Raw genomic sequence first — 9,781 nt, 5'->3', positions numbered from 1 at the left:
AAGGGTCAGTCTGGGCATGAACGTTATTTAAGATTTTCATCAGTGGCATTAACACCAAAACTAGGAAGTATCCTGACAAAATAAACTAACTGATGACGCAAACTTGGGAGATACCAGCGATACACATATAGACAAAACTGGAAAAGCCTTAACTCAAGAAAGAGATATGAAGTGAAATTCAGTGGTACAAAAATCACAAGGAATTTAGGGACAAATAACAAAAGCTTCTGCTGTAGGATTGGGTATACACTACTTAGAAGTAACACAGGATGAGAAGGACCCGGATATACTAATTGATCATATGCTGTGATTGTAAGTCGTTGGTGTGATTTAGCCACAGAAAAGGAAAATGTGATTCTAAAATACCAAGAAGGTACAAGATAGTGAGACAGCATGTGTGGTTCTGATCACCTACGTTCAAGAAAGACTAATTCAAACCAGAACAAATACAATGAAAGACTTCTAAATAATCAAGAAGGGAGAGCATCTGACATGGTAAGAAGCCCAAAAGTGTGCTTCACCTAAGAAGCAAAAGCTAAAGGGGCTATTATGGCTATTTATCACCAGGATAAACAGTGAGAGGAAAGAAAAGCTGTTCAGCATTGGTACAAAAAAAAAAAACAGACGGATATAATTTGGCTGTGAATAAACTTTATTTAGAAATTAGAAGAAATGTTACTCAGAGTTGGCACAATATAAACCAGAAGATAAATACATGAAGGGAGTTACAGAGTTGTTAGGTCTCTATGTGACCAATAAACCCCGAGAATGGAAGAAGGCTCAGAGGAGCTGGGCATGTGCCCGTGAAGCTCAGGGGAGAACACAGGGTGCGACTGATCACAGCTGTTGCACAGAAAGCTGAATTTATCTCAATACAAAGGGGACCAGATGGTGGTCTTTGTTTTAGACAAACAGCTCGTTTGAGTGGATCAACTGGCTGTGTAAATCTCCCTCAGTTCTTCAAAAGCGTGTAACTGTCTCCCTGAGTTAGCTAGACTAGCATGGGGCAGGAGTGTATATGTGGCTCAGCCCAACATAAAAACTGAACAACTAACAAAAGAATTTTGGAGAGCAACAGGCTGGAGCTGGTTTCAATCCACGGAGTCCTTCGTGGCGACTGGGGATGCCCAAGGTTGTGACGGTGAGCATGTTACAGAGACCGGTAACGGGGAGCACATTGGTATTGTGATTGAAATGTATATATTGTAATTGCTATATTTTGCCAAGTGTAACTTACATGTGTATCTTGCTGTATCACTCTGCTAAATCAAAAATCCTGTCTAACAAACATCAACTATCTTCAGCTAAGTAAATCTGATATTAGACATTACGCCCTCCCCCTGTGGAATAACTTAAAGAACCTGGTCAGAAAGTAATAGACTCTGACACGCTATTAAATATTAGGGACACGCTATTAAATATTAGGGTTAATTTTCTAGGAAGCCCAAATAAGAGTTTGTTTTTATTTTCAAATGTCAACAGGAATTTTTTTCAAATGTCGGTCAACAGGAATGTCCAGATAATCTTCTTGAATAAAACATTTCACTTTAGAACTCAGTAATTGCTATGAATAATTTAAATTACTCCTTTCACTGTGTCATCATCATAATTCCTTTCATTGTCATGTATGTGTTAACAGAGATGTCATGTCCTTGGCACTGCTTTTTCATCTATAGTCTTCTACTCTTCAAAGGTTGTTACATCACATTATTACTGTACCGTATGCAAATAATGTCTCTCATGCACTTGTGCTCTATTCCTCCTTAGCTAAAAGGTCCCTAAACACTTCACATTACAATGCTGAAATCCAATCCATTTCCCAGCTCCATTACTGAAGATGGGATCTCCGCAACCAGAAATCAGATAGCTATTTTTAATTTCTGGCAACAATTCAGTTCCTCAGGGGCAAATAAAGAGAATTAGTTGTAATCCCTTGTCACAGCAAGTTCACCCTCCCCCTCCCCCCAAATCCTGGAGGAACTGAGCTGGTGCCAGCACTTACAGGTAGTTCTTCCCTGATAAGTGTATACATAGTACATTAGCAATCAGAGATTGTAGCAGCTCCTCACTCCCTCTTGCAGGAACCGAGCTGCTGCAAACAATAAGTCAGCATCATCTGACTTTATTAATTTTTTTCCTGAGTTCTATTCTTCTCTTTTTAATTAATGTGATTAATTACTTGCTATCTCTTTGTTAAATAAATATATACATCTCTAAGCTTTTGTTGGCCCCACTGGACTCTCCTGTGACCCTTGGGAAGAAGAGGATGGGCACAACCCACAGTTAAGAGACGCCGAAGCCTGAACACAAAGAGGCAAAGGCATAAATAACTAAAGCCAGGTCACCATCTGTTGCTTTTCTAGATTTCAAAACTTCTCCCTACAGACCACATGGCAAACTGATTTTCTGAGATGCTCATTTGGTGGTAGATTCCAAGTGGTAGATTCTGTATTCACTGAGAAGCAATACATTTACAACAGTTTCACCACAACTCGGTTACTTCAGCCATAACAGCGAACATGACAAAGCACGGAAGCAATCCTGAAGAGAAGTGCAGGATTCGCTGGCTCCCACTGCTTTAAATCACAATGATGGGAGCCTTTTTTAGGAAGACAGATAAGGTTTAGCCAGTCAGGTGATGCAATGAGCGTCTACCAAGACAGAAAGAATTACAGCCAGGGAAAAAAATATTTGGGGAAAAATGGGAGAAAACATAGGGCAAAGAAAAGACATGTAGAAGCAATTATACTGGAGGGAAAAAAAAAATGCTGTAGTTTATGCTATTCATGCAACTATTTAGAGCAGGAGAAAAAAACCTGCTTGCTGGCACAAACTCTGTCTTCAAAAAACGATTCAATAATTTATCTACTTGTAAGCTTTTTTAATGTTCGACAAGCTTTTTGCGATAAAGATGAAAAAATTTCCAGAAATAGTAAAAATTTAGAAAATACAATGGGTTCTCTAAGGCCCATCTCTAATTGCACGTGAGTATGTTCCTTAGGAAGTCTCTTTATGTATTCAAAAATTCTCCCCCATACATTATATTTTGTTACACTTTTAATAGCATTTTGTTATTTTGTGTAGCAGAGGCACTGCTTAGCATACCTCGGACTAGGCATTCACACAGAGAAGTCACAGGGCCCTGCTGCTTCCCCTCCCAAATAAAATGGACTTGGCTTTTGCAACCCTATGTTAGAAGAAGGTAAACTAGGTCCCAAGTCCCAGCATCTGCTTCTTGACAGGATATTATTTTTGTGATATTACAGTAAAGGTGCATTTCTGGTAACATCATACACTTGCTATCTATTAAACTCTCAGTTTGTACATTAATACTTGGTACAGAAAGTACAGTCCAGACACAAGTTAAAAAAAAAGAAAAAGCATTAAGTAGCTGTTTATGAAGTCCATCCTCTCACACATGATGTTTGCTTTTAGTGAGAACTTTTTTCTTGTCTACAAAACTAAATGAAACTATATCCTACTTTTGTGACCGGTAAAGGTAACAAAGCTGTTTTACTGTATCAAAAAGATTAAGATTCAAAATTACTGAGGGCTTATCCTCATGTTTGAAATTTTTGGCTTTCAGCCCTTGCTAAAGCTTTGGCCTTTGGACGATTCTAAAACGTATGGAATTCAGCCTGGTTCACATCAAAAATCTTTCAATTAAGAAAGCAGCAAAAGTGCCTTTGTTAGGTTTTCCCTTACCCATCATACGCTGCTAAAAATAAATTAAATTAACTTCATGTCTCAATTTGATGCAGTATATTCATTCTTTCTTAGTTAAACTGGACCACAATATAATTAGGGCTAATTATGTGTACCTTCTGGGTAGATATTACTTGCTGTGATCAAAAGGGTATTAAGCACATTGGAAAAGAATTCCCCTCTTTCCCCTCCTTTGGTCTACTAACCAGAAAAGCTGCTCTCATTTACGGAAGGATATGGAAGTAAGACTTCTTTTTAAATACATCAGCAGCAGAAGGAAGGCTAGGGAAAATGTGGGCCCGCTGCTGAACGGGCCGGGTGCCCTGGCAAGGAAGGCTACGGAGAAGGCAGAGTTGCTGAATGCCTGCCGCCTTTGCTTCAGCCTTTACTGCTACTGCTAAGGCCAGCCCTGGGCAATCCCAGGCGCTGGGCACAAGAGAGAAAGTCTGCAGAAAGGAAGACTCTGCCTTGGTCGAGGAGCATCGGGTTCGAGATCATTTAGGCAAACTTGACAGCCACAAATCCACAGGCCCCGATGCGATGCACCCACGAGCGCTGAGGGAGCTCGCGGATGTTATTGCTAGGCCACTCTCCATCATCTTGGAAAGGTCCTGGAGATCAGGAGAGGGGCCTGAGGCCTGGAAGAAAGCCAATGTCACTGCAGTCTTCAAAAAGGGCAAGAAGGAGGAGCCAGGAAACTACAGGCCTGTCAGCCTCCCCTCCAGCCCTGGAAAGGTGATGGAACAGCTCCTCCTGCATGCCATCTCTAAGCATCTGGAGGACAAGAAGGTGGTTAGGAGGGGTCAGCAGGGATTCACCAAAGGGAAATCATGCTTGACCAATCTGATAGCCTTCTATGACGGGATGACTGGCTGGGGAGAGGAGGGGAGAGCAGTGGATGTTGTCTCCCTGGACTTCAGCAAGGCTTTGGACACTGTCTCCCATCCCATCCTCCTAGGTAAACTCAGCAAGTGTGGGTTGGATGAGTGGACAGTGAGGTGGGATGGAGAACTGGCTGGCTGGCAGAGCTCCGAGGGCTGTGGTCAGTGGCACAGAGTCTAGTTGGAGGCCTGTAGCTAGCAGTGTGCCCCGGGGGTCAGTCCTGGGCCCAGTCTTGTTCAATGTATTCATCAATGACCTGGAGGAAGGCACAGAGTGCACCCTCAGCAAGTTTGCTGATGATACTAAGCTGGGGGGAGTGGCTGACACACCAGAAGGCTGTGCTGCCATCCAGAGGGACCTGGACAGGCTGGAGAGCTGGGCGGAGAGGAACCTCATGAAGTTCAACAAAGGCAAGTGCAAGGTCCTGCACCTAGGCAGGAATAATCCCATGCACCAGGACAGGCTGGGGGTTGACCTGTTGGAAAGTAGCTCTTCTGAGAAGGACCTGGGAGTGCTGGGGGACAACAAGTTAAACATGAGCCAGCAGTGTGCCCTTGTGGCCAAGAAGGCCAATGGGATCCTGGGGTGCATTAGGCAGAGTGTTGCCAGCAGGTGGAGGGAGGTGATCCTGCCCCTCTCCTCAGCCCTGGGGAGGCCTCCCCTGGAGTACTGTGTCTAGTTCTGGGCTCCCCAGGACAAGAGAGACATGGCACTCCTGGAGAGAGTCCAGCGGAGGGCTACCAAGATGATTAGAGGGCTGGAGCATCTCTCCTGTGAAGAAAGTCTGCGAGAGCTGGGCCTGTTCAGCCTGGAGAAGAGAAGACTGAGAGGCGATCTCATCAACGTGTACAAGTATCTGAAGGGGGAGTGTCAAGAGGATGGGGCCAGACTCTTCTCTGTGGTGCCCAGCGACAGGACAAGAGGCAATGGGCAGAAACTGAAACACAGGAAGTTTCATCTAAACATGAGGAAAAACTTCTTTACTGTGAGGGTGAGAGAGCATTGGAACAGGTTGCCCAGAGAGGTGGTGGAGTCTCCTTCCCTGAAGATACTCAGAACCTGCCTGGACGCGATCCCGTTAACGTGCTCTAGGTGACCCTGGTTGAGCAGGGGGGTTGGACTAGATGATTTCCCGAGGTCCCTTCCAACCTCAACCATTCTGTGATTCTGTGACTTCTGTACTTGACTACGTTGTCTCATTTCCTCCACCTCTGTAGGGGCAGCTGCCATTTTCCAGAGGCCCATCTAACGGTGCTCTGAGGCTCTCTGCCATTATTCTCTCCATGACGCAGAACAAATACTTTTGAAGATAGGCTGCTGTTGTTACACAGTGGAATATACTGTCTCATTGGAAACCTGGCTACTATAGCTCCTAGCAGGTGATAACCAATGAGTGCTTGTATTATCAGACCTCTGCACCTTCCCATCTCTCTTTTCTTTCAGCTCTCCATACTCCACTTTAATAATTCAGCTGTTGTAAGTTCTGACCCTTGGGAGGGAGCCATATTAAGGATGTCTTATTAAACTTAGGCATTTCATCTATATTTTAACAGAACCTGCTTCAATTTTGCAGTCATCTGGTTTGTTTTGTTCTCTGCCAACTTGTAATAAAAAAACCTAAGTGAAAAAAGTACAAAATCAATGTCTAAATATAGAGAAGGACCACACTTAAAGCTCAAGCAAGGCAATCATCTTGTCACACTGAAAAGGAACAACAAGGGAGTACAGACAAGATTCTCTCTCTCCCCTGAGCGCAGCTTCTGCTCTATCTCAGTTACCATTTTGGCTGTTGACTGGGAATACCTGTGAGATGGAAGAGGAAATTGGGAACGCAGTTAGCTGCATAACAACAAATAGTGGTTGCTAAGCCACCAGCTGGAGATATATGTATACGTATATAGTTATGTGTGTGTATATACACGGTGTATAAGTATGTATATACACACACAAAAATATAGAGGGTCTGTAAGGATCCTTCTTTGGCTTTTAGATAACTCCTAATGTGCAGAACTCTGAATTAACAATTTTAAATGTAGAATTTAAAATTCTGAAATGATTATGTAAATAAAAATAAAAGGATAGCAAAAATGTTATTTCAGTTTCTCAGTCAGGACCTTCTCAGCCTCAACTTTTTATACTTGCTTGGACTAAGCTATGTTCTCCCTACAGCCATATATAGTACAACTTCATGCAAAAGTTGAGGAAAGTTGACAGAAGAATTTAAACTCAAGAGTTCTTTCTGTCTTCTGAACATTGTTATTCAGATGGTGCGGCATGCCAAGAGGTTACACACAAACAGGACAAATGCACAAGCACTTAATTTCAGTGAGCTCTTCCCGGTGTACTTTTGTTGTCACTTGAGAAGAACAGGAAGAATGAGGAAGTGCAAATTTAATACCCTGGCTGTAAAACCTATTCAGGTCAAAATTAGGAATGATATACAAAATGAAGAGAAATAAAAGAATAATATATAGCATAATGAAGATAGCAGCATTTTTAAGTGTAGACTAGCCTAAAAGGAGATGTTACAAGCCATGAAGACATAACAAGAGTTATCAACAGTCTGCAGATAAAATATCAAGAACAGTGAAAAGACAAAGATGATGCTGAAGGCATAGGCATCAAAAGAATTCTTAAATTTGTACACTGTAATGTGAAAGATATGTAGTTAAAACATGTTATACAGATATAAATTAGTTAAAATTCGTTAAAATCAAAATATCAGTAAAACACACAAGCCTGAAAGCCATTAACAGTGAAGATGCATATTTAGGAATATTAACATCTAACTCTTACATGAATGAAGCAGCAAGAAGATAAAAACAGAAGAATCAAGAAAGGGTATTGTTCAATGAGGAAGTGACAGAACAGGCAGGTTCCACTTTCTGGTATCAAACCCAGAAATTTACCATTGGCATCTGACCAAACGCTCTCGTGTTTAGCTTTCATGTTATTCAGGAGTCCAACAGAGGAATACAGATTGCAAAGTGTCCTGGGACCTACATAAGCAGCGCAGAGAAAGTCAAACCAAATACATGCTGAAGAAGATCTTTAAGTCACTGGTTATCTTTTGAAATATCTTATTATCTCAGCTGCAAGACATGAGAAGATGCAAATGAATTTTAAGAAGAATTTGCCATATCTTGCCACTTTGCTAAGAAAGCAATCGTCATAAAATTGGAAGAATGTAAAAGATTCTGCTTCTCTCTTTTCCTCCCCACACTGCAAATTTTGCCATGTTTTTCACAATATATCTTTGAGAAAACATTTGCCCTTGCAATGACCCTGGTCTGAGTTTGCTGTTTCAGCATTAGTTGAGATTTCACTGTTGATTACTTAGGGTTGTAGTGGGCAGACCAGTCTCTGTGTCAGCTCTTACTGCCCACTTTTTTTTGTTTCTTTGTGGTTCTTTCAGACAGAAGCCTTAACACTCTTGTATCACTCAGAAAAAACACATAGAAGACAAATATATCCTGCTGAAAATATTTCATTTTACTTCCGAATAATGGAAAAAGCAAACTATTCATGTTGCTATGCAACTTTTATTATTACTGACATTGCAAATCCTTCACTCCTTCTCCACGCAAAGCTTAACCAACTCGAGTTTTTTTTTTCTGCTTGTATTTCTTCTCCACCTCTACTAAATTACTAAATTTGGTTTAGCCGTCTCCTATCACAGTTATTGAAATCTCTTCCTTTCTTGCCTGGAGTCCGTCCAAAACGCAGTTTCTTCACTAGTAGGTATGGGGAAATTGACTAGAATAGTCCTAGCAGATAGTTTGTCTTTGAAATCACATTTAGTTCTGAATGATTAGAAAGTGAAACTGAAATGAAGAGCTGGTTCTCTGTTGCAGGTCAGCAAATACAGAGACTTGTAAACGGAAATTATGGTAATGTTCCACAATGTCCTGGGACACTTAATTTTAGCAAAGAGATACTGAGGTATTTTATATTTTGGTTCCCCTTGAGATCTGTGCTGAGCGGTTTTTGAAAGAATATCAGGAAAATTACCATAGCTGCTAAAAGTTCTTTTGAGTCTTCACTTGATTGAGTACCTATTTGAACAGACAACATGTATGCTTGACTACAAGGCTGTGTAAAAAAGAAGATCTGAGGGGATGTTGAAGGTAGATTATCAACATAAATTTCCTTAAAGGCTTCCCACATGGGAAGTTTTATCATAAGCTATGGCTTGAACTTCTTTGGTGGTAAAAACCCCAAAATTAACAAGGTATTTCTGCCTTTCTCAGAAGATAAGTTGCACAATGCATTGGGAAGTCTCTTCTGACTAACCTAGTTACCCAAAATTAACAATTTTAGTTTCAATAATATCTATCGATAATTAGATGACATGTGCTGTCTATAATGGCTCCAAAGTCATATTAGTATATTAAAACATAACTGCATAAATCATATAATTACAGATCTTAATACACAAATAGCTACATCCTGAAAACCTTTCTTCAGTTTAACAATTTTCTTATAAAGACAATCCCTGTGATACTCCTTAAATACTCCTTTCAGCAAAGGAAATGCCAAGAAAAACATGAAGATACCAATGCACTTTATAGAGAAATAAATATTTTAAGAAAGCAAGAAATCTTGAACAAGAAGGCAAATCTTAAGATAAAATAACCAACTTAGAAGAGATACTTACACGTCTAATGAAAGTGGCTGCAGTTGAGAGCTCCTGAATAGAAATTCTTTGTTGTGGATAAAATTGGTTATCATACTGAAAATAGCTTTCAGCTCTGAAGGAAAAAAAAACCCCAAAACCTAAGGCAATGAAAGTTACAGCACTGCTAATCAGGTAACACTGATTAGTCACTGCATTTAGTAACTGCATAACAGAGTAACTGTAGTTAGCTCTCTAGTAAATACCACTATTGTGTAGGAGATGATCGTGTTAATGCAATGTGTGGTGGTCTGCTCTCAGAGAAAAACTGAACGTATGCTCCGCTCCAGCACCATGATTTGCATGACTCATGGTCCTGTCTTTCAGACGACAAGTAAAACTGGAATCTTAATTATTCACAGTTATGCTTCAGTTAGGGTTATGCTTTGGTTTGGAGTAACTCCAATAGTGGAGAAGGGGACAAACGCTCCAAAGGTAATGACCACCATTCCAACAAGGAATCAGAAATTTTTTGATAGCTTATTCCCGAATACCTCAAGGAAGTCATTTGTTGAACAA

The sequence above is a fragment of the Struthio camelus genome, chromosome 3, assembly GCF_040807025.1.
Source record: "Struthio camelus isolate bStrCam1 chromosome 3, bStrCam1.hap1, whole genome shotgun sequence".
Taxonomy (NCBI): Eukaryota; Metazoa; Chordata; class Aves; order Struthioniformes; family Struthionidae; genus Struthio; species Struthio camelus.
Note: the sequence above shows the minus strand (reverse complement) of the source record.